General features: G+C 36.4%; 1 protein-coding gene across 6 annotated transcripts in view; it reads right to left on the bottom strand.

The window, feature by feature from the left end:
* PALLD (palladin, cytoskeletal associated protein) overlaps positions 1-24,001 on the bottom strand; it is a 201,736-nt gene that overhangs the window by 132,501 nt on the left and 45,234 nt on the right. Inside the window, exon 1 of one of the 6 annotated variants that reach the window (XM_014944113.1) lies at positions 16,839-17,159. The exons of the other annotated variants lie outside the window; for them this stretch is intronic. The gene's annotated coding sequence lies outside the window, so the exon portion shown is untranslated. Of the gene's footprint in view, positions 1-16,838; positions 17,160-24,001 lie in introns of those variants that run through there. 6 annotated transcript variants of the gene reach the window in all.

Consider the following 24,001-nt stretch of genomic DNA (forward strand, 5'->3'; position numbering starts at 1 on the left):
AAATAAAAAAATCCATTTATTTTTTTTTTTGGTCAGATGGCGTTTAATAAGTAAACTGTTTTCTTAGGAGGATGAGTTCTGCACCGTCCCTTGATTCATGCATAGACAGTCCACCTCAAGTAGCGGGAGCGATTCCTCAACCGGTTGGGACTGGGAGTCATTGTATCACACCAGTGACATACCACTGCAAACGAGCCCTGACCTGCTTCATCAGACACTGTCTCCCACAGAGAAAAACACATAAGCAAGCAATTCAATATAAAAATTACCTCAGCCATCATTAAGGTGATGTTTGATGAATGGGAAACAGGCCTGGTGTTGGACTGCACTGTTTATTGCGAAAAGAAGAATTCACCTTCACGATGGGCAAGAGCAGAGTTATTTGCAACGAAGAGTACTGCAATAGAATTAGTCATATTCTCTTTCCTTTTCAAATTACATTTTTTTCCTTGTCTATCGACACGGTGAGAGGAGAGGGTTGATTGATGTGAATTTGTTTTGGAGATTACATCAAAATTAAGTGAATTAGAAAATTCTCAATTGAAATACTTATACTGCAATAACTTGGCAGTCACCAGTTCAGTTCAAGGGATTTTGTGAATTAAAAAAAGTCAGCTAATGAAGTATTTTTTGCACAAACACAGGCTGAATTTTATGTTTCCATCTTTCATATAGTATGGGGTATTGTATGGCACAAACCTGCTAGCTACAGCCCCCCTTTCTGCCATTACACTTGGAATAGTCATAGTAAGAGGATTTTCTGCTCCTAAGGCCTGAAAAAGATTCAAAGACAAATCACTGAATCATGGTAGGAGTTGAATGGACCCCTGGAGATCATCTAGTCCAACCCTCCTGGCTAAAGCTGGTTCACCTACAGCAGGTTGCACAGGATTGCGTCCTTTGAAGCGTTCTCTGTTTCTACCAAGGGATCACCAAAGTAAGCAACAAATCACTATCAAAGGGAGACTGAGCCACAGAAACCAGCCACAAAGCAAGTCTTAGAAGAAAATTCCAGCTTTATGCTAACTAGGGCAGCATTAACTCACGTCCAGTCTATTCCAGCCTACTGATCCTCTTGGGGATAAGAGGATTACTATCTAGCTGCGAGAAAGCAATAATGCTTCTGGAGAGCCAAAAAAACCCCAAATCAAACCAGAACCAAAAGACATGGAGAATAACACAGAGGAACAAATACACTGCATATACTGCAGATACTTTGTGAAAAAGAGAGCTCCCTGTATAGAGAACACTGGTTTAAAAATACATCTATTTCACAGGTTCAAGACACTGAAAGTATAAAATTTATCCACTCATTTCTCTATCCCTTTGCTGCGGGTTCTCAACATTGTGTAAGGTGTGCAGATAGAAACAAACCAGGCAGAGACCGACAAAAGCTTTTGCGTGTGTGTGTACATATCAGCCCACAGAACAAGAACTCAAGCTCGCATCCTAGCTATGCTCCTGCAGACCATGCTAGCCTGTCCCCTTGAAAGAGAACAGAAACTACTGTAATCATGTCAGATAAAGGCTGCCCAGAAAAAATCGAATAAAAGGAATATAATTTTTATTAACTGGAATTTATTTTATTCAAATTACACTGATTTTCTCTATTTTTCCCTACTTTCTTCTTCATTCTCTTTCCTCCATTTCTGTTCCTGCCTTCAGTTCCACCGTACCACTCTTTTCACCTACATTGTATCTACTGTATGTTAAAACGATAGCAATTAAGTATTTAATGCAGACACTGAAACACAATCACTAGACTGGAAAGTCAACACTCCAAGGAAGCAAACCAGAGGTATTCTGGTAGCAGGGGAGCAATGGTTAAGATCCTCACTTTTCACGCTTCGAGGCCTACTTTACTTTTCCACTGGCTACATTATTGTATGATGGCAAAACTACAACAGCAAACAAAAAAAGGGCAGTCAGATGCCAGGTGAGCAGCAGCTCGTGCACACTGGCACACACAAGTAGCAATTCACACAGTATATCTTTCTTTTTTGCTCTTCTCCTCTTAATGCCCTCATAACCCTCCATGCATAGAAATACGTACCAGCACATGTGTCTGGGATTTTAGTGACTGTGAACAAAATATAAACAGAGTTGAACAGTACACTGACTGAGTGAGCACCAGGGCCTTAAGAAAAACAGTTCAAGGTTCTCTCTAATGCATAATCCTGCTGGAACTCTTGTTTTTTGAGAGTCACTGAGGAATAGAGAGGTTTTCCTTTCTGCACACTCTTAAAAGCTAATTTACAATAGCAGCTGAAGTGAAACTTTAAGATATAGCCGTAGGGAAGAATTATAACAGGGAACTCTGACCACTACAAAAAGTACAAAAAGATAAGTTGTAAATTAAAAAGTAATTTTATCCTTAGTGGTGTTAAGTATGTCCAGCAAGAAAAGTTAAAATTAAATACTCTGATGCTCCTGCACTGGCAGAGGCAGCATTTCCATCCCAATACTGTGTGTAACTTTCACGTTGTTTTCTCTCCATTCAAGTTAAGCATTCCAACACATCCAGACTGTAAAACATTACTACTTAAAGAACTTAACTGGATTTTTAAAAGAAATCAACTTCACTATATAAGACAGAGCACGCTGCAGTAATCAGAGTATTCACATGCTTATGTTCTTTGTACACTGCTCAACTTTTGTGCAACTCACAATGCAATATTTTTATGCCTTATGTACAATGTCATTATTTGTATGGGCAATTTATAAAAGAGTTACCAATAACAACATATGTACTTGAAATATTTGTATTTTTTAATCTTAAAAGAAAATTAAGATCTGAATATAGATGTTGGCACTTTGCCTGAACCTCCAGTTAAGCAATTAAAAAATGGCTTGAATGATGAAAACCACAGAAGCCAATTTTATAATAAAAAACATGTTATTTTGTAAACAGTATACATTATATACTTATTCAGAATTTAGCTGATTCTTCAGGTGTTGTACAATTTTCTTCAACCTCTCATAAATGTCAGTGAGGACTTAATATTCAGCTGTATAAGTTGCATGACTAGGTGTCTGGGGACCAAACCTGCCTTCTCAACGTGTAACAAAAAAGGCAAAAGAATATCAAAATGGTGGTATTTTCAAGAGACTCGTCAAACGTTTCAGCCCACCATTTCCTACAAGTTACTTCTGCTCCTTCTGAGGTCAAGCTTTGCATCATGCTCTCTGCAAGGATGCAAAGAGGAGGGGGTACAGAAGGTAATAGATGTTACCAGCTGAGCCACGTGCTACAGAGCTTCCAAGAGCAGTGAGCAATGGCCTCTGGTGTGGTTTGCAGCCTGCAGTAGCTCCAAAGATAATTTTTTTAGCTTATTCCTGTCATTAAGAAAATTCCTTCCCTACATTCTTGTGTAGGTTTTCCAAGTCTCTTTCTGGTCACTTTACCTGTGGGACAAGGATTCTGCTCTGCGTTAGCACTTCAGCTGGGGAAATAGACTGAGAACTATCTTGAGCTTGTGACAGCTCCAGACAAGATACTCCAAGTTACAGCAGAGATCCTGCCTGTACCTCCTCTCATTCTCACTGCAATGTTCCACAGTCCTACATGGCGTGTACAGTCAATTACAAAAGAAAAGCAGTGTTGCCAGACTTGATTAAAAACTAATTATTCTGTCTTAAAATTGCAGGATTACCTTAAAAGTTCTTAAAATTCTTTAAGATTGAATCTTGTATCTGTCTTTTCAATGGTTGGTCTCACTCTATAGCTTTTAAGTATAGAATCTTTTATAAAGACATATTTATGACGCAGGCTTTTAATCAAGAAAACCCATAATTGATGCTAGAAAGTATGAAAATTTAACAAAACACTGAGCAAAGCAAAGATTTATAGTTGTCTAATTTGGCCTACATCAAATCTTTTAAAGAACATTTTTCTTACTTTTTTGATTAAGAGATTTTAACATCATTTGCTTGACAGTTACCTTTGCTTATTTTGCATTTCTCTGGCAGTGGTATAGTGCATGCCACTGATTTCAACTCTGTTACTGCTAAATTATTCTTAGGCACAATAAGAATTTTTGCCACAAAACATATTTTTCTGAAGTTAATGAACTTACTGAAATTTGCTCCTACTACAAATTTACTCCTGAAGCAACTACCTCCTATTTCCTAAGACCCTTCTGTTTTACCTGAGTTTTTTCTTACAAGCTATTTTTAATAGAGCACCCTAGTCAAAACAATTGTGCACATTACAATATGAGCTAAATGAATAAAGATATTTACAATAGTGATGATATCTATTGGTAATTTGGTAATTCTCCATTGATTTAAATGTTCAGGACAAATTTGTCCTGAAATACAAATCTTTAATTTTTTCCTCCCTTTTTTTTTTTTTTTTTTTTTTTTTTTTTTTTTTTTTTTTTTTTTTTTTTTTTTTTTTTTTTTTTTGGAAAGAAGGTGTTTTTCTGATTGCCTGTAAAAGATGTGGGCAAACAAGATGAAGGGTATTACCAAGAACACTGGACACTTAGGCTCAGAGGCTAATAGTTAACCCTCAGGGGTGTACATTTGAATAGTAATATTTTCATTCTGTCTGTGGGCTGCTATGTGATCACAGGAGTGTTGTGAAGAGAGTAAAAGTGAATCTTAAGGGTTCTTGTGTATTTTGTCAAGAAAGACTAAAAATGGCTGCAGCGTGGGAGCAGCATAAACTATCTTAATAAAGAAATTAATTTTTTTTTTCAACATTTATCATAATTTGACTGTGTACTATGGAAAAATTTAGAGAAGAATGAGTAATAAGGAAAAGCCATTCTCATTTAGTAAAATTTTATTTTTATAAATTTCACATCTCTGTGTTAATCCTTTCTCATAAAAGTATAGAAGATATGCATGATGTGATGTTGTAATGAAATATCTGGATGTAAAGATAAAAATGGTGAGATTTAAAGAACAAAACTGAATTACGTTCCACGCCTACAATGAAGTTGAATGCTAATTTTTTCTTTATAGAAACCAGAGATAGTATACCGTAGAGAAAACAGGTACCTCCTGTATGAATTATTTGGATATGTAATCTAAAGCTATTTATTTGTGATTAATAAATATCTCTGTCATAGCAGCCTGTGTAGGAGGTTAAGGTAAAGCTCACTACTGGCTACTTGCTTCTTTCAGGAGTAACGTTTTTAAAAACTGGCTATGTTCACTCTTGTTTTTAGATCTCTGTGATGATAAGAAAAATATCTAAATATTTAATAGAAGATCAGTGACAAGCATTTAGCAACTTTCTTGTTGAACTGGCTTCAAAGCCTCATAGATACATTTATGAAATACAGCAAAGAAACCAGAGAAGTGACTCTTATTGACAGCACTGTAGTGTTGGGGTAAATGATATTTCACAAATGCATCCAGTGATATCCAAATGAGATACCCAATTTCAGGTAATCCTGATATGTAATACTCATACATATACGAGTACTACTGACACTTAGAACTTAGACATCCATCCTCCTAAAGGATGGCTTTTGAGATGAAGTGCAGTCTGCACAAAGATGGCAAGATCTTTGCAGATGCCTAAGAAATAACTCCGCTGCCCTACAAATTAGTCAGACTAAGAAAGCATAAATTAGGATAATCAAAGGGAAAACCACTAGTCTCCTTAAAAGCCAGAGTAGGCTTTTTTGAAGAGTCAGAAGAGCTCTTTCCTTCACTACAGTTACAGTTCTGCATTTCAGCAATGAAAGCAATCACTCAACAACTTTGATGGCTGAGCTTGACAATATGTCATTTTTTCAAGCTCTCGATACGTGTTGAAATTGAAATAAATTTTCTTTCAAACAAAGTGAATACTGCCTCACAACAAAGTAACTTCAGGAGGCTAAGCTGTCAAAGGTCTCTTCCCTTCACTTAAAATTATTTTCCTCAGATATAAGATCCCAAAATTTCATTATAAAAGCCTGCAAATATCAGGAAAAAAAAGAGAGATTGGATTAGAAATGGAAGCAAGCACAATAACCTATCCGTTATTTATATATCTTTTTATAAACATTATATATATACATGTTTTCTCAATATCCTTAAATATGAATTACGGCAAAATAAATGAATAGTTGTGAATTCCAACTTGTCTTAGCTTCCAAATTATGCGACTTAAGGTTGGAAAATTTTTTTTTGTTTCATAAATACAGTAGGAAAAGCATCTGTAACCTCTCTGGGTTTCAGAGTTTAAGAAAAAAAAGTAGAAAGGAAAAAAAAATCACAACCCAAAACCTGTGAATACTCATGGGTCATAATCTGGTCCTCTGTATTTCAGAAGACTTTATGCTAAAATCATTATGTGTTATGGGGAGTGAGAGGAGGAACAAAGCAAAGTAGAAGCTCAAATTAAAACAGGCAGAGCATATACAGCTAATGTACATTCATTTCATTCTTTAACATTCCGTGCAACTTTCTCATTTTGTCTTCTTAGGTTTCATATTTCACTGGAAGCTTTTATTTTTTCTTTTGAAACATCTTTTACATTTAGATCTCCACTGCAGTATAGGCAATAGCTTCCCTCCAATGCCAATAATCATGGAAGCTGCTTCCATGTATCAAAGCACAAAGATGAAACAGTTTATAAATGTGAAGAATGAGGAACTGCAGTCATAAAACCCTTGATAATAGCTGACTCTGTAGTTTTGTCCCTAATATTATTGTAGATGCTTTCATTATTTTTTAAAATGTAATTCAGGTTTAAATGATTACCGGATATAACTTTTCATTTTCCATGCTTTATACTCTCAGAGGATTATCACAGAAATGTGAAACACTCCGCATAGAATTCAGCACCTGACACATGCACTTTTTGCATTTAACTAGTTACTACATAGGAGCCCCTGTAGTTTTAGGGCATGAAATGCCAGACAATGAGTAATAATTTATTTCTTTCTGACAGGTAATTAAATTGACTTGTTTTGTACAACTTCCTTCTTGGGCCTGGGACATCTTACCCTGAAGTCAGTGTGGTAGACATTATCTGCATTTCAGATTGTTCCACTAATTCATTTGTTGGTAAGTCAAGCAGACCCGTTCTGCTTGTGTCTGTAGTTTCACCAGCAGAAATTGTTTTATTTGTTGTTTTTTCTCATGCAAAGATTATAATCTCTTTCCAAGTATCAGAATATTGGACTTCCAAAGTAGAGATGCTGCTCTGTATTTTTTACCCTGTGGCTAAAGCCCCTTTGCCACACATGGAAATATATACATGCAAATTTTCTCTCCAAAATGGCTTCCAAAGATAATCCAGGAAACTCTGCCTGTTGTATCTTCTATTGAGCATCTTCAAATATTTGTTTGAAGGAAGTCATAGAAAGATATCCCATGCAAACAGCTCTGTACTGAGAGACAGTAGTGGGTGAATCACATGAGAACAATTACAGTTTAGTGCTTCAGAGGAAATGCGTATCTGGTATTAGAGAGAACATTTCTGTTTTCATAGGTTTTGTTCTCAGCCTCAGAGTGTGTGAGAAGAGCCAGTGAGAGCAGCACACTATGCCTCCCTCCTTTTATTCCACCATTCCCTCCCCTCATCCATTTTTCCTATTCTGTTAAGTTAGGCATACCCTCACATGTATTTTCAGGAAGAACATTCACTGTAATTTTCCAGGCTGTCTACAATGTGGCTCCTATCTTACTGAATATAAGCACTGGGCCACCTGGTAACAACAGTCTTGAGAGTATCTGATGGTTCACAACATCAGTTCCCTCTAATCTACTGTGCACCTCCACAATTGCACAATGAACGTTCTCGTGTCTGTGGTAGCTGAATAAAAATGCTTCTTTAAAGAAAAGCTCAACAAATAGGACTTCGAGCACTGAAGCAGTAACTGAACATAAGATAATTTGATATGTTTTATTACTGAGAAACAGAGGTTAAGCACTTTGTCCCTCATCACTCAAGAAAGGTAAGACCCAGGTCAGATATTAACTCTAAGATCATTTTCCATGCGCTGACCAGGTCTCTAGAATAAGAGCAGATTCTGACCTTGCTGACCTTGCATTACCAGATGTACTGTTAGCCTTAAAATTATTACTCAATCTTTTAAAAACCTAGCACATTGGAATGAAGAGACTAATGTAAGTTATAAAGCACTGTGTGGCAATGAAGTACTGAAGTTTCATTCTTAGGGGTCTGTTTGCCTATTGTTATAGAAGGATTTCATGTGGCCACCTTCCATTAAAACTAAGGGCAGCTATGCACCTAAGTCTCTGGTGCGTGCGCTAAATAACCATCCCTATGCTCACTTAAATTGCAGATACCATCACTTGGCTTATGCAGACCTAGGCTTAAAAGTTACCACTTCTGGTACTTGATAGGAAATGACCATGATCATGGAAGAGAAGAAAAGAAATAAAATTAAAATCAGTGAAAACAGTTACAGCACGTTAAAAAAATTAAGTATTTAATAATCCCATGTAAAAGGCTGAACATTTTTCAGACCCAAAGAACTGTTGAGGCTTGTAGGATTAACAGGATTGCTTGTCTAGCTGAACTGGAATGCATATCATCCCTAATAGAAATGCCGCTCTCAGCTATCCATTATAACTGTATACTCCTTTGACCAGAAAGGGATTTTGAACCAGCCTGCTGTCTTTGTTTTGCCTGCATGGGGAGGGGAACCTCTTACAGAACTGCCACACATCATCTTCCAATGGAATAAAGTTTTAAACTTTGAGGGAAGGACTGTAAAGAGTTAGGAAGTAAAGAAAAAATGGAAAGTTATAAGGATAAAATTGCATTTAGGCAGTTTAAATTCTATCCATAAGGCAGATTGCATTTAATATCGCTGTGGTAAGCTAGTTAGTGGCAGGTTCACAGCTGGCAACATGCATTTCTGATGAAGCTGTAATACTTCTCAAAACCACAATACTTAAAAAGGGGAAGAAGCTGAGAAGTATTTTAGACCAATCACTCTAGTGTACAGATATAAAACAACAACATTCAATCATGAAGCCTTAATAACTTACAAATCAATGGTAAGTAAAAAGAAACCTCCATCCAGGGCGTGTAGTTTAATTCATACTAAGAACATGGAAGTGGCAATTGTGGAACTTGCAGATTTACCTTCAGAACTGGCAACACCTTACTGGAGTTATGAAAGGTAGAAAGTTATTAAATCAGCTGTAACAGATTTGCAATCACCGTGCTTTTTATAGGCACAATTAAATGATGCCTACAGAAGACAGTTATCTACATTATTGTAGCTGAATAGATAAACCCTTTTATTTTCAGCTGCAACATTAGCTAAACTAGACCAGATTAAATACAAAATGAGACCCTACGTATCCAATACAAAACCATTTCATTCTTATATGGATACTATTCCTACTATAATATCCCTTTTTCTTACTTCCCAGCTACTTCCAAGCCAAAGTCAGTAAATATAACTTTGTTGAACGAAGATAAAATACTTGATTCATGCAAGTCAGGTCAGCAACTCAGTAACTGAGAACAAAGGAAGAAAGCTGTCAGCAGTTTTGCCAGTGCCTTGCATTAAGTATCACAGCAGTCACATTTACGCAAGAGCCAGGCATCGTTCCGTGGAGTGGCACAGGATGGAGAGAACAAGCGCCTCAGCACTTGACTGAACACAGTTTTCAACAGTAGCAACAGGTCTTGAATGGCTGGGATGCCAATGGAGGAAACTTCCATCACTGAGGCATTCAATATTAGGGTGGCCTGTGTTCACTGACAGTTGAAACAACGGAATCTCTTTCATGTATTTGCAAATAGCAATAACAGCAATCATATCGTTAGAACAGATGGTTTGGCCAAAGTTGGTGGCACATGGCTTAGAGCTCTATGTAATAATTTCTGTTAGTGATCATCAAAATTTTCATCTCATAAGCTTAAAAGAAAATCCTCATGCAAGTGCCCTTGAGACTATCAGGAAACTAAAATATGTTTTCTGTTTGTGGTACTGAACGATGTATATAAACAAAAAACTCAGAAAAAAGTTTACATGCATCACTAGTAACCACTTATACTCTGGTTCTTAGGGTTTTTCTTTGTTTGCTTTTTCACTCAACAATTTCCCAATTAATTTCTTGTTCATAGATAAAACCAGAACTTTGTAAATAGAGACTATTCTGCTGTTCTGTGTTCTTGACAATTTTATGGTTTGAATGTGGGGTTTTTTAAGTAATTCCTGAAACAGTGAACAAAAGCAGAAATTCTGATCATTCCAGTTCAATTTTAATTTAAAATATTTATCTTTCTCTACAGTGTTTTCTTAAGTTTTTTACTTATTTTGAGCTTTTTCTTTATTTTTCACATTTGTTTGACATCCCAGTAGCCAATAGGAGTTAAATAAGCAAGGCCCAGCAATAATGCAGCTAATTTGCACTATTTTTAAATGGTTAAACTTTTTTGTCAAATTTTGTTCTTAACTTATGGGTGCAGTCATTGCCAAATACGGCAAAGTCTCCTTCATCCATACAGCTAATTCTTGCTATCTTGCATGAATTCTTTAATTTGTAATTCAGACTCACCAACATCGACTACTTTCGTTATGTAAGGACAACCGGAAAATTTGGAGAAAACTATTTAAAGATAAATTCAGGAAATGAAATTAATAAAGCTAGATCTGAGGTCCCCTGTACAATCATTGAAATATAACAAACAATCTCATAATTAACTTTATTTCAATAATAGTTTAATATCCAGAAAAGCCAGAGAACTTTGTGAACCCACATTTACAACATGTTAAATAGTTTCTAAGCCTACTGGTCTGGACTGAAGCTGGAAGCGTTCTGAATTAATTTCCAGCATTAGTGACCAAAACAATGTATCAGCAATACTAACTATACCTGCTTTGATTCATAACCTAATATTATCAGAGACATTTTTCATAGTTGCTGGTGGGAAAAAAAAGGATCTCTATGTAACAGCTGTCATCTTTACAAGTAACTGTACTTTTCTTTGGCATGCTATTTCCTTATATCCTACCTCCAAGGTAAGTATAATAACAGACATAGCAAAAAGTTACCCATTAAAAGAGCTAAAATAAGATTCAAGATTTTGGACTCCCAGATAACATCTGTGGTGTCCTAGGACAGATTTAGAATGTGCTATATGAAAGGGTCTAGTTGAAACAGCAGATAAGAGGAAGGAAAGGGTGGGGAAGGAAAATTGCCTGTCTTTGGAGCCTCAGTTGTCCCAAGGCAGCAAAACTTACGCTACCATTTCCTCAGCATCTTTATACACAGCATCCCTTCACAGAAATTACAGGCCATAGGCAAAATCTGACCGACTTGGTTTATGCAGATACCTGTCATTAGGCTTAACTGCTGCATTACTGTGCATTTCAAAACCCACAAGGAGTCTCTTCAGAGGAGGACTACATTCACCACCTAAGGCAGACCTGAGAACTAGGCATCACCTTTGCCTAATTAATAATGATTAACTGATGCTATCTGTTCAGCTATCAGTTAAAGAACTTTTACACGCTCTCACTAGCTGCAAGACACAGCAGGGCTCTCACTTTGGTTTCAGCCTTATCAGACAAACTTATATCTATGGTTGCCAGCCATCAGTATGGTATGATCCAAAAGCGTGAACCTACCCTTGCTATCTGCTTTGGCACTATCTGCATAGCTATGGCCAGTGCCTGCTTGCTCCAAACATTCATCACTTCCAAGATTCTTCTCACCTGCCGAGATACACCAGCCCAGCCAGCCATGCCTTAAAGCATACCATGTGCATATTTCACAACCATTACGAAAACTGAAACACGAAACAGTACCAAAAGCAGGTTTTACTGGAAAAATCAAAAATTCCATTGGAATCCAACAGGTTGAGGGTCACTGCTGAAAACTGCTTTAAGGTCTTCTCATTTTTGCAATGACTAGAATTTATAGGTGCTTGCTGTGGCCCATGTAAATCCTGGAATTCCTTGATGTTTATTTCCAGCCTTTTTCCATCATGCCTCTCTCTGCTGTTTGAAAAACTGACTAAAGAGAACTATTTTTCAGACGAGCAATGCAACACGGATTGCACCAGTATTACAGTCAGAAAACCAAGCAAGTAGTCACTGAGTTTGGGAAAAATGGAAAATGTCAATCTAGTTGCAGATTAATACTTGCATACCCTCAGCCACCCTATCAAAGCTGTCCTAGAGATGTCTCAAAGAACAGAATTGTCTCCTCTTTATATGCAGACAGACTCCCACCCATGCTGCACAACAGAACCTTACCACCTCTGCTTCACTTGGTCTGTAAAGCACTGTGGGGCTCTGGAATTTGTCAAAGTTTTCAGGTACAAGACGCACCTTTTAAGACCGGGCACCATAAAGGCCATGCTTTGGTTTTTTTTGGAACAAAAACTGTGCTGTTTTATCCACACTATCATTCGGATTGTCCAGTATAAAACCAATTTGGGTTGGTTCTACATATTTCATATGCATTAACATAGTGAAACCGAACATTGGCACAACACATTAACATATCAGAGGCAGGAATGTCAAGGTGCTATAGTGTACATTTTGACCCCTGACTAAATCTCACAGCAGTTATTCAGAAATACTAATAGCTTTCCCATCTGCATTGTGCACTTCAAAGCTGCAAAAAAACTGCAAATAACTTTTAAACATTTACATTGTAGTTTACGTGAGGCAGAAAGTAACTGATTCATGAACGTTGGTTAAAGGTTGGGGTTTTTTTAGTTTTTTATCCTTTTATAAGTTAAGAACAAAGTTCACGTGTATTCTGGAAATTAGAGAGAGAAGTAATGTTAAGCAATAAAGTAGTTCAAAAGGATGCAAACAACTGTAAGACTGATTATTCTATTGGTTTTTTTCCCTCCGGTTTCAGTATTGGGGTAGTAAGGCTAGCTGGCAGAAAGATGGCAAAAAGCTTATAATTGTTGTTTATTGGACGTGCTGTTGTAAAATAATACTTAAATATTATTTCTAGATAAATTACCATGTATGCAGAACTGTAGGAACTGTTTTTCATCTTTATTTCATCTTCCAACAAGAGGCAAGAATAAAAAGTGTTTTTCAGTGCTACAGCTTTTGATGTTTTCTAAATTTGAAACTCTATAGTCTTATTTTCCCATTTAGAAAGTATCCATATAAAAAACATTCACCACCTAATACATATGAAGCAGTTTCAGATGAAAGTGCTATGCATCCGTTTATGGGAGAAAGGATATAATTGAGAAGAAAGGACTATGAGAACACTGAGGAAAGAACAAGTTTTGATTAAGAGTAACTATTTTAGAGTAAACAATATGTATAAAAACAATATAATAGCAAAAAGTGCTCACATATATTACAATCTCGTCCTTCAGATTAGGGATATACTTCATTCTAGATAATTACAACAGTTTAATAAAGTGTTTAATAATAGAAGCTTTCACTCCTCTTAAGAGCAGCCCAAAATGCCAACTTTGAGAGTAAGTAAATAAACTATACAATCAAAAAAGCCATTGCCCTTCCTTTTTCCTTTTTATACTTTCCATAGTATATTTGGAATGGAACATATTTACTGTGATTTATGGCAGGGAGATCTTCCCTTATCTCTGTGCTTCTGCCTCTCTCTCAAATCAGGTCACCAATTACCCTGTAACGTCCAAAAGAATTCCTGAGATACATTTGCTCTCATTTAAGAGAGGCATGTTTGTACCCTATGCAAAATATTCAAAGAAGCCATTTCTCGTTTTATTCCAAGAAGCATTAAAAACTATTTGTTTTAATCCTGACCTTACCATTAAATGCTATGATCCCAACTCTTGGCCTCTAGGCAATTAAAAAAAAATCGTCTGAGTACATCCAGCCAACAATTTCCACGTTAAAAAAAAGTCTAAGTTGGAGCCATGTGGTCTCAATCAGGCAGTAAAAAACACTCTGTATTTTCTTAAATGCACGACTGCAGTATGCCCATAACGTCTCTTTTAAATCATCTTAACCAGATCTGAATCACTCTCACCACAAATGATTTGGTGGCCCTGGAATGTGCTGGGGTAGACAGAGTTGCTCTGCAATGAACATTGGGACATTTCCCTCTTCCCTAGTGTTAAGAGAATAGTCTGCAGCAAAAAAAAAAAAAAAAAGTTATTCAAAAAGTTAAAGCCAAGACAAAAAGTGACATCACAGTTCAATCATTCAAGGAAAAAGGAAAAAATGCAACTACTGCCTAATAAATCAGTACTGTGTGCCACAAACCACAGTGAGCCAACACAGCCAAAGAGCAGCTTTTCTTCCTGAAGCAAACAGAGATACCACAAGCAGCTGGCAGATGCATGTGTAATTGCATTAACAGAGAGCCATTGAATCCATTAAGCCAGCCAGACTCGGAGAAGTTGATCAATTAAAAAAGCAGAATAACCCCGATTTCACAACAATCTGTGCATCCCCTTACGTTGCACTACAGTATTTTTTATCACAGGCTACCACAATATTTTGCACAGATAAGTATGTATATGGCACTTTGTTAACAGTCAGATCACTTAGGACCAAATAAATCCTTTGAGATACCTGTATTACCCAGAGGTATGTTGCTTGCCTCCTCCACTGCCCCACTCTAGCAAGTAAGAATGAGAGGCACAAAGCACCTTAGCTTTCTCAGCACATCTCAGGAGTTCCAAAATATTACTTACATCTAAAGTTATAATAGGGGAAGGGGAATATAATTCCTTGGGGGCTCCTAAAAGTCAAGTTTAAGAAGCAAATGAACAAGCTTTGCTTAACTAACTGCAAGATTCTTAAATGCCACTTTCTCTTTAAAGGTCTGTCTGCAGCCTGAAAGATTTCCTTCAGTCTTAATCACCTCAAAAAACAATTTAAACACGTGGCCAAAGTGATGTGCATTTAAAACAGGAATAGGCCAGAGCCAAGATGTTTGGATCTAGTTATTAACCTTCTCATACTTCATGGATCCAGGGGTTTTGGTACAGGCCCATCTCTGAACTCAACACTCATTGCCAAACCTCACAGTCAGTAGAAAATATGCTTTAACATATCAAAGCAGGAAAACCAGCATAAAGATGTCAGATTTTTCCACCACATCAATGAGAAAAAATGTCATTATAGCACCCATGTAAATTGTGAAACTGAAAGCAGCTGCTGAGACAACCTGACATGGTGCCATCGGCAGGGGGGAGCCCAACTCAGGAAAATGCTATTCCATTTTTAGCTCTGAAAAAGAATCTTTGTTAGTTCTAATATGCAATTCCAGTTGAGTGAATAACTTGCCATAAATAGAGCTAATAACTGCTATAGGCAGAAGTGCTTTAGTACCTGGCAAACAAAATGTGTACTAAACATCCCCAACATCCTAACCTATTGCACACTGTCCTGCTGAGCAGTTTTGCAGTCATTCCATAGTAACAGAATTTAGCGGAATGATATTACCAATTACCACACCAAGCAGAGTGTTCTTGCAAATGAAGGGTGAAAGTCAGAATGTGAGAGCTTTGGTTACGAGTTTCTGAATTAGAAAAAACAAACTTACAGACCTCAAACAGTTAATTGACTCTGCCTGCTATATTTGCAAAATCACCCGTTTGCTCATTCAGCTTTTTTTTCATGTGACTAGATTCACCTTCACAAATCCCCAGTAACCAACAGTTAACTCCAGGTAGGAGGAAGGCTCACCTGGTCAACACAAAATATTGGAATAACTACTTGAAGTAGCTGGTGGAGCCAGAGTTAAGGGAAGGGAAAGGAAAGCTTTTCTCTTTTCAAGTCTATTGTTCCAGTAATGTTCTGGGGTTTGGTGCCTTTTTTTTTTTTTTTTTGGTAAAGTACATAAGTACATTCAATCACCTGGTCTTTCCCCTTTTGTCAAACTTATTACACAGTTGAACTTTTGGATTTCAAGGGTTTCTTATTTATTACTTTATTAAGATAACCCATGTTGCAAGACATAATAGCATGCTGATAGCAGGGCTTATCAGTAGCTTTAAAACAAATGGGTCCCTACAGTGAGTTTCCTTTGACAGCTAGATGGCATTTCTGAAAGGAAGGCATTTGGATTAACCTGCCACTGTGCTAATCATTATAAAACTTTTTCTAAAGACAAGACAGGGAGATGAAAAAAAAGGTCCTTGTAAGAAAGCAATCCATTCTACTAGTAAACTTAAAAGGCAGCAGTGTAAATGCATTTATAAAACAGGAACAGTTAAATCATTTGGCTTATTGGAAGAAAACCAAGTTTCTTTTTGCAATTCCTGTCCTCTCTGAGAGTCATTTATCCAAGCATACACTCTTTTCCACTGTACATCAGCTTTCACTAGCATGCCCTAGAACAGTAGACCCTCAAAGCTTTTTGTTTTTAAAAGCAGATTCACTTGGCTCCTAATACCGGGGAGGGGGTGTGTGTGTGCTCTGAATGAATGCCAATCACTTAAAACAAGTTTATTTTGGGTTCCTATAACCTAAACAGTCATAGGAAGCACCTCATCCCTTTTCACTCCCCCATCCTCCTGAACTTTAGTTCTATTCATATCCTCTGTGATGGAAGATCTTTACTTTCCAGGTTCAGCTCTTGCACTTAAAATAAAGGGGGTACTCTGCTAGTTAAAGTTACTCTATACTATACACGCTTCAAAATTAAACAGATTTGCAGAAAACCCAATAATTAAGCCATTTGGAAAGGTTTCCAGAACTGCATAGTTACTTAGGAATTTTGCTAAAATATATACATTCTTACAGTGCTTTCTGGAAAGGGAGAAACGAGGAACATTTTACGGCTAGGCACTGTTCCGAGACCACTATAACTGAGCACACACTGTATGATTCACTCACGTACATTTTTCCCCTCCTCTATTGTAGTAAAACAGCTAAAGCATCATATTGTTTCTTGCATCTTTATACACATTTAATGCTGGCACTTACCGTTGCAGAACAGATGGACCCCCACCCCCCACAAAGAAGCTGATAGCTGATGGTCTCTGGATCCTTGTTTTTTTTCTTGACTATCCCCGGCTCTTAGCTTTGCTGCTCTAAATTCAGTCTAGATTGCAGAAGAGCACAGAAAAAATTAATAGACAGCCGAGTTGCCAAATTCCAACCCCTCACGATCGGCAGGGAAGACGTTCTCCCTAGCTCTGACTGATTCCAAAGAACAAAGCCTGCTGGCAATGAGGAAGCGGAGTTTAAGTCCTCTGGCTTCAGTCCAACTGTTGCTCTTGCTTTTGCTTCAGAGTACGTGAGAGTGTTTGTATGAGCTTGTAATGTATGTAAGAGATGGGGGCTGGGGGAAAAAGAGGGTGTGTGTAAGGGGAGGAATGCTAGTCGTATCCAAAAATAACATGAAGGAAGTAATGTAGTGATCCGTCTCCCCTCATTCTCTCCTCTTATCGCATGTACTAAGAGTGTCCCTACCCTAAGATTCTGATCTCAAGAGCAGGGAGAGAAAAAATTCCGATGTGACTTGCAGCTCATTTGATTGCGCTATTAAACTGTAACTGAGGAGCTCTATGCTTACAAGGACACGTCACGAAACGCATGATTTAGTAGCAATCCACTTCATAATACTGAAGCCAGAGTGCATTTCACACTGTGTGCATTTGTTCGCAAACTGGAGAGAATAAACAGAAACTACTATTGAGGTTTACTACGTGTCAGAAAAAATAGCACCACATTTGCCTCTCCAGAATTTCCTAAATTCCAATCCTAGGAATTTCTAGATCCTCCTTACTATTGATTTTTAAAACAGCAAATGTTGCAAGTTTACAACATAATGCAGAAATAAGGATATAAAAATCTCTATATAGTTTGATTTTGTCCTGTTTTTTCAGAAATTTTCATAAACAAATTCCATATTCAGAAGAGTACTCTGTCAAAAAGAAAATCAACACCCGCAACACAATACAAAGAAGAAAACCTCACAGAACAAAAAGAAAATAATTAAGGTTTCCTTCCTCCATAATAAGAAAGCTATAATGTAACTATTGTGACTTTTTTTTTGTAAAAAGTTTCACAATATTGGTTTCAATAATTGTGGGCTTTTAAATATCTTAAAAACTGTCATCAATAAGTTAAAATAAAAAATAAGGAAACTTTAAAAATTATCAATAGCCTCAACTTTTTTTTTTATTATTACTTGTATTTAATCCAGACTCTGTCAAATTAATTTGAGGACCACTAAAGCTACCACTAAAGTATCCAGAAGCAGACTCTGTGATTAGTTAAAGTTTCTGCAGAATCTTTATTGTATCCAGTAGGGCTTCAATCTCAAGCAAGTGGTCTCAAATTGTTACAAGCAAGCACAACACAATTTATATTTTTATCATACTACTATGTGAAGAGTAGTACTTCACGGAGAATAGTATTTGTTTTTAAAAGTTTTAATTAAAACATGACACTATAAAGAAAGGTTAAAGCAATTTTGGATTTCATTTTATGTAGAATAGTTTAGCCCAAGATTTTTGACCAAGCAAAACTGATCAATTTCCACAATTAATGGCTCTGATACACCAGTTCTCACAACAGAAAAAAAAAAGTGGGAAAAAGGGGGGAAAAAAGAGTTAGAAATTAGACTCCAGTATGCCAGTTTCAACAACGATAGCATAAACCAGCCACCTGTTTACACAAGACTTTGTTCCTCAGTATGGGAGACAGTGTAGATCAGACCTAGTGATTTCCATATCTGAGGTCGATAGGTTTTCTGGACCTACCTTTTTTTTAATCTTTTAGTAAGACTAATGAAGCTTTGGATAGCAGCTTAGGTTTTATAGAACTGATGGAATACACTTCCCTACATTCCCTTTACATTAAAGAAATTACAGTGGCTTTCAAAGCCAGTAGCAAAAAGTTATGGTAAATTTTAAAACTACAAATACACCCTATGTTGAAGGTAAGTCTCAGAAGCCTATAGAAACCATCTGGAATGAAAGGAAGTTATGATGATTTAAGTTTGCCTTCCTGCATATTCACTAGAGACTGAATTGCAATATATTGTAAGGCCATAAAAAGTTACAGTAAATCCAAGTTCTGTATCAGGACATACACTGAGCCCTACTGTGATGTACTTTTCTGCTGGTACTTTATTCCTTGGTAGCATTACAGGGCTTGGCTTCCTTTACTGTCTTGAGGGTTGCCAACCCAAATTTAACCTGACAAACTTCACATGAAGGAAAAGATCAAGAACAGCTACGGTTACCTAAGGGCTTTTAGTCCACACCTCATCCCATCTTGAAGATCAGCTGCACTGAATTTGCTGAATTGGCTAATTACAGTTCTAACTTGAAAAACATATGTGTTGAGTGGACAACAATAAACCTACATTTCATTTTGTTTGCAACTGAGTCTCCAGAAGAAAGAGTTTAGTCTAAAACTCAGTCTTGGTCCAGATACTTGAATATGTTTTGCTATTATGGAAAAGCACAGGCCTGAAAGAGTATGAATTCAGCAAAAATATAAAATTACAACATTAACACAAAAAAAGAAAGCAAACAAAAAAGTAATGGGGAGATGCCACCTACTTTCTTCTGTCTCAGCTCTGCTGTCATAACTAGACCCAAAAATATGATGCTGCTTTCAGGAGAATTTGAAACTCAGGCAACCAAAAACTCAAAGAAGATATGATAAAATTGAGTAGTTCAGTAGTTGATACTCCACAACATTTATCCATCAAACAAAGCATTACTAGCATAGATACTACATTCTTGTTTTTCCTTTGATGTCTATACAGATAACAAAGACACATGGCACAAAAAAAAAAAATACCTGGAATTATTTCTTATTGTGTAATTAGTGAACTAAAAGATTGAATTTTTCAGGGATCTCAGTTGCATAGGCCATTACTACCTTAATATTGTTGTTATTTAACTAAAATATAATGTAACCCTATCCCATTTAGGAAAATTATGACAACTCTACATTTGCTAATTTGCAGATGATCTGGTCCAAGTAACATCATATTTTCTGCCTACAGGTACTTCAGCTGCAAGTTTCAAGTTGTGATGAACATTTATCAGAATTCAGTTTGTTTTCCAACTGCGTTTATTTCTAGCTAAGTAAGGAAAGAAAAGAGATAATTACTGTTTCTTTCACTGGAAGTTCATTCTCATTACACACAGAAATGAGACACTTTGTGGGAGTAAAGCTTTTACTGGTAAGCTATAGCCATCATAAATTGGTTGCTTCTCAGACCAGATGGCTAGAGTAATTTCTGAAGCATTAGATAAATACATTAGAAATTACAAACAGCAAAACATAATACAGATTGAAAAGATTTCTTCAGGGTGGTCAAGTGCTCTAAGTAATGTCAGAGTCAACTACTGGTAGTAGATTCTAAAAAGCAAGATTTTCTCATATTTCTATACAGTAAAGCCCATTCAGAGAGGTTATGGTAGACCCTTCTGGACTGTTTGCATAACAAAGCAAAGCTATATTTCTTTTTCTTTTTTTTTTTTCTCCACAGAATAATAGTAAAATATAATAATAGTCATGAATTAAGAGGAAAACATAAATTTTACTCACTTTTTTGAGCACTTACTAGGTACAAGCTCTGGTAAACTGGGCCATTTAACAACTTCAGTGTCTTGTACTCTGTACACACAAATGTGTTCCCAATATAGTCTATGTAAACTTGGCATTCAGCAGTAAAGGTCACACTGTGCTTGGATGTAAGGAGCACTAGTAAGACAAGGGCAATAATCTAATAAAAGAAACAAGACTGGTGAAAAATGCAAAAAGGTAGAACACTGGGGTCAGACAGTCTGTATTTTCCCAATTCAAACATTTTCCTTTTAGTACCTACATACCTGAATTGTCCAAATGATGACCCATGCTGAATTTATCTTTGATTAGGAAAACATTTAAAGGTTTTGCTCTTTCTATCTATGCATTCTCTCCATGGTTTCTGTGAGTACTGACCCAAAGCATGCTCTTTCCTGATCTTCTTTGCACTCTCCACTGCTCCTACAGACTTTTTTTCTTTTAAAAAGTGGAAGTGTTTCTGTGGCACAGATTTAAAGAGGAGCTTTTTCTCTGTAAAGGCAATGGGTGAAGTATTTGCATATTCTGAAATTATTTAATGTCAAAATTTCATTCTCAAAAGGACCTAAAGAACATTTTGACATTTTTGAAAGTAAGAGTTACTGTATAGTTCCAAAGTCTTCTCTGTCTCTTAGAAGAATAAAGTTAGTATTTTTTAAGAGAACTACACTCCCCTCCCTGCACTGCTTCCATCCCCCAAATACTACTAAAAAAAAAAATTTAATAAACTTTTACTGCAAATATGGTCTAAATCAGAGGAAATTAAAATTTTCATAATATTTTCCTTGCATAAAAACTTTCTTATTTAAAAGAAAAATGAATATAGATAATTCTGTAGGGTTCTCTAGTGTTTCTATTTACAAACTTTGTTAATTCACTTATACATAGGCAGTAGAGATGAAGAAGGTATTAAAAACAACCATATAGGCTGTGTATGTAAAGGGATGTGTTCAGATATCTCAGAATAATTTAATTAATGAGATTTCTTCCACGCAACCCAAGGCCAAAATTAATATCATGCCAAAACTGAAGTTTCAAAGAAATCACAAGCTTTTCAAAACCAGTATCTATTAAAATGGTACCTACAAGCTACGACCTCAACCAGAATGCCCTTGAGATTACTATCTGTATCATACTGACAGTATACATTCAGACAAGTTTGGTTTTCCAAATGTTTTATGCCTGCATCATTACATAAAGGGATAGAAATACCTATTTGTTACAATTATAGAAATAAAAATCCTCATCATCTGCACTTAAGCCTGAAAGTCAGTCAAACCACAAAAATGATATTCCAGAGCACTAGAAGAATGTAGGAATCTTGTAGAGTACGCACCTCATTTAGATGCCAACAGGAATTTCCCAAAGACCAAAAAGGCTAAGAACCATTTTAATAACTATTACTTTCCAAACCAGTTGTTATATCTGATTACACTGAAAATTTGTTTACTTTTAGGGGGCAAGCATCCCAAGCCCAAACAAGTCAAATGGCTGAAATATTTGTTCACAGAGTTAAAGAATCATCTACTTCTTTTGTTTGTTTATTGAATCCATTGTAATCTCAGGATAAGTATATAACAATCAGCCCTGAAATAGGTCCCATTTAATTTACTGAGTGATTAAATTTGAAAGCACCTTAAAAGGATGCATGAACTAGGCTAATGGCAGGGTGGAGATGAAGGGAACCAAACATTTCTAACAGTCATCCACTTGCTTAATTCATGCATTGTCCATATGATTCATACGCTGGGGATATTCTGCCTGAGGCTACAGCTTATGGGAATTATTCTTCTTAATTCCCAGTGACTCTAAGAATCTCATGCCTCCTCTGATGCATCTATTAATTTGCAGTTTTAGTTCACATCTATTCTCATGTTGAGCAAACATACAAAGCTAGAGCATGGAAACAGGTAATCATTCTCCATTATATTCTGCCAGAAAGTAAAAACCCAAGTACTTCTTTATGGATACTGCACACACTCTCAGTCAGAATTGAAGGTTTTCACAAATAGGTGAATGCTTTCAAAGCTATTAAAAAAAATTACCCTCCTTCTTTCATAAGAAATGATAAATCCAGTGCAGAGCCAGAGAAAGGTGTCAGGTTTGGTTGTAAAAAATAACAAACTACACCTAAAAATTGTTGCAGCTCTTGTAATATAATTTTCAGTGTGAATGCTCCCTCTTTCTGCCCCTATTCTCTCTCTCTCTGTATTTATTTTTTTTCCCTTAATTTTATTTCATGCCATTATCTGCTAATATTTACTACCAAAAATCTATGAGGAATGCTGGAAACAAATGTAGGTGCAACACAGCATGAAACCTCCAGAGTCACATTACTAAAGAAACTGGAACCACAGGCCTTTAGCAGCCATTCTTTCCAAGCAAACAAAGCCAAAGGTTGGGAGAACTGACCAGCCTCCAGTACCAATCCAACTCCAGCATTCTGAAAAAGCAGAGCAACTGCTATTAGTCTTAAAAACAGAACTTCCAGCATTATCAGTACATTTTTCTCTATGCAAACTCATGCCCAGGATGTCAGCAGATGCTGCTGCTACCATCTGACCACCTAATTCATTTTAGCTGAAAAGTAATGATAGAAGTAGCTCATCAACAACTTTACTTCAGTTTAAACTTAAAGGAGGTGGTTTTCATTAAGTAACAACACAATCACTAAATCCTGTAAAATGTACTCTTTTTTTTTTCTTATTTACCTTGCAATTCTAAGAATCTGTGAAGAACACAGTCCATGAAGGAGAACTATTTATATTTGTTCTTAGCTTAGTTTAACATATTTTTGAAATATGAACAATGCCAAAGTCCTTGTGTTATGATCTAATAACTACCAGACTATCAGGAGCTTAATAATAAAATGTAGCAATACAAAGAGAGGTGTGTGGGCCTAAACCTTTCCCCCCACCACATGTCTCATACAGATATTCTGAAGGTGGGGATTTTTGTTTGTTGGCTTGTTTTTAAAACCACAGTGCTTTTAAAAAGTATAGTCATCGCCTTATCCCAGTCTAGCCGAGCTTTTAAAGAATACATTTCTGCAATCTCTGTTAATGAAAGGAGTATTAAATGAAGCAATCCAGCTACTGCTGCATTTCCATTTAAATAAAGGTTCATTTTAAGATTGAAAAAAAAAGTATTTTGAAAAAAAAAAAACAAAAAAAGAACAAAACAAACTGTAGCTAAGCTGGACATTTTATCTCACGTCCGAAAGGTTCATTTCTTGAACAATGATGAAGTTTTTAACTGACAACAAGGCAACTGCCATCCTCTGAAATCATACAACAGTGATAAAAGAATTAGTCGCATTTTTTACAACAAAACCATACAAAACTATAAGCACCTTGCCCTTCTCACCGTACAATAAATCCTTCTATTCTCAGCGAACAGCAGGTTGAGAACCAGCAACCACAAAGCTTTAAAATGGGAAGAACACGGTGATTAGTTTAAGCCAAGTGAAGAATGTTGCATTTTTTCAAGATGTGTTTACTAAGCAGTAGAAGCATTCAGCAGAGTTGATGGTTAGCCAGCATTTATAAATTCTA

This window comes from Calidris pugnax, unplaced genomic scaffold (genome assembly GCF_001431845.1).
Source record: "Calidris pugnax isolate Ruff unplaced genomic scaffold, ASM143184v1 scaffold15, whole genome shotgun sequence".
In the NCBI taxonomy this organism is placed as follows: domain Eukaryota; kingdom Metazoa; phylum Chordata; class Aves; order Charadriiformes; family Scolopacidae; genus Calidris; species Calidris pugnax.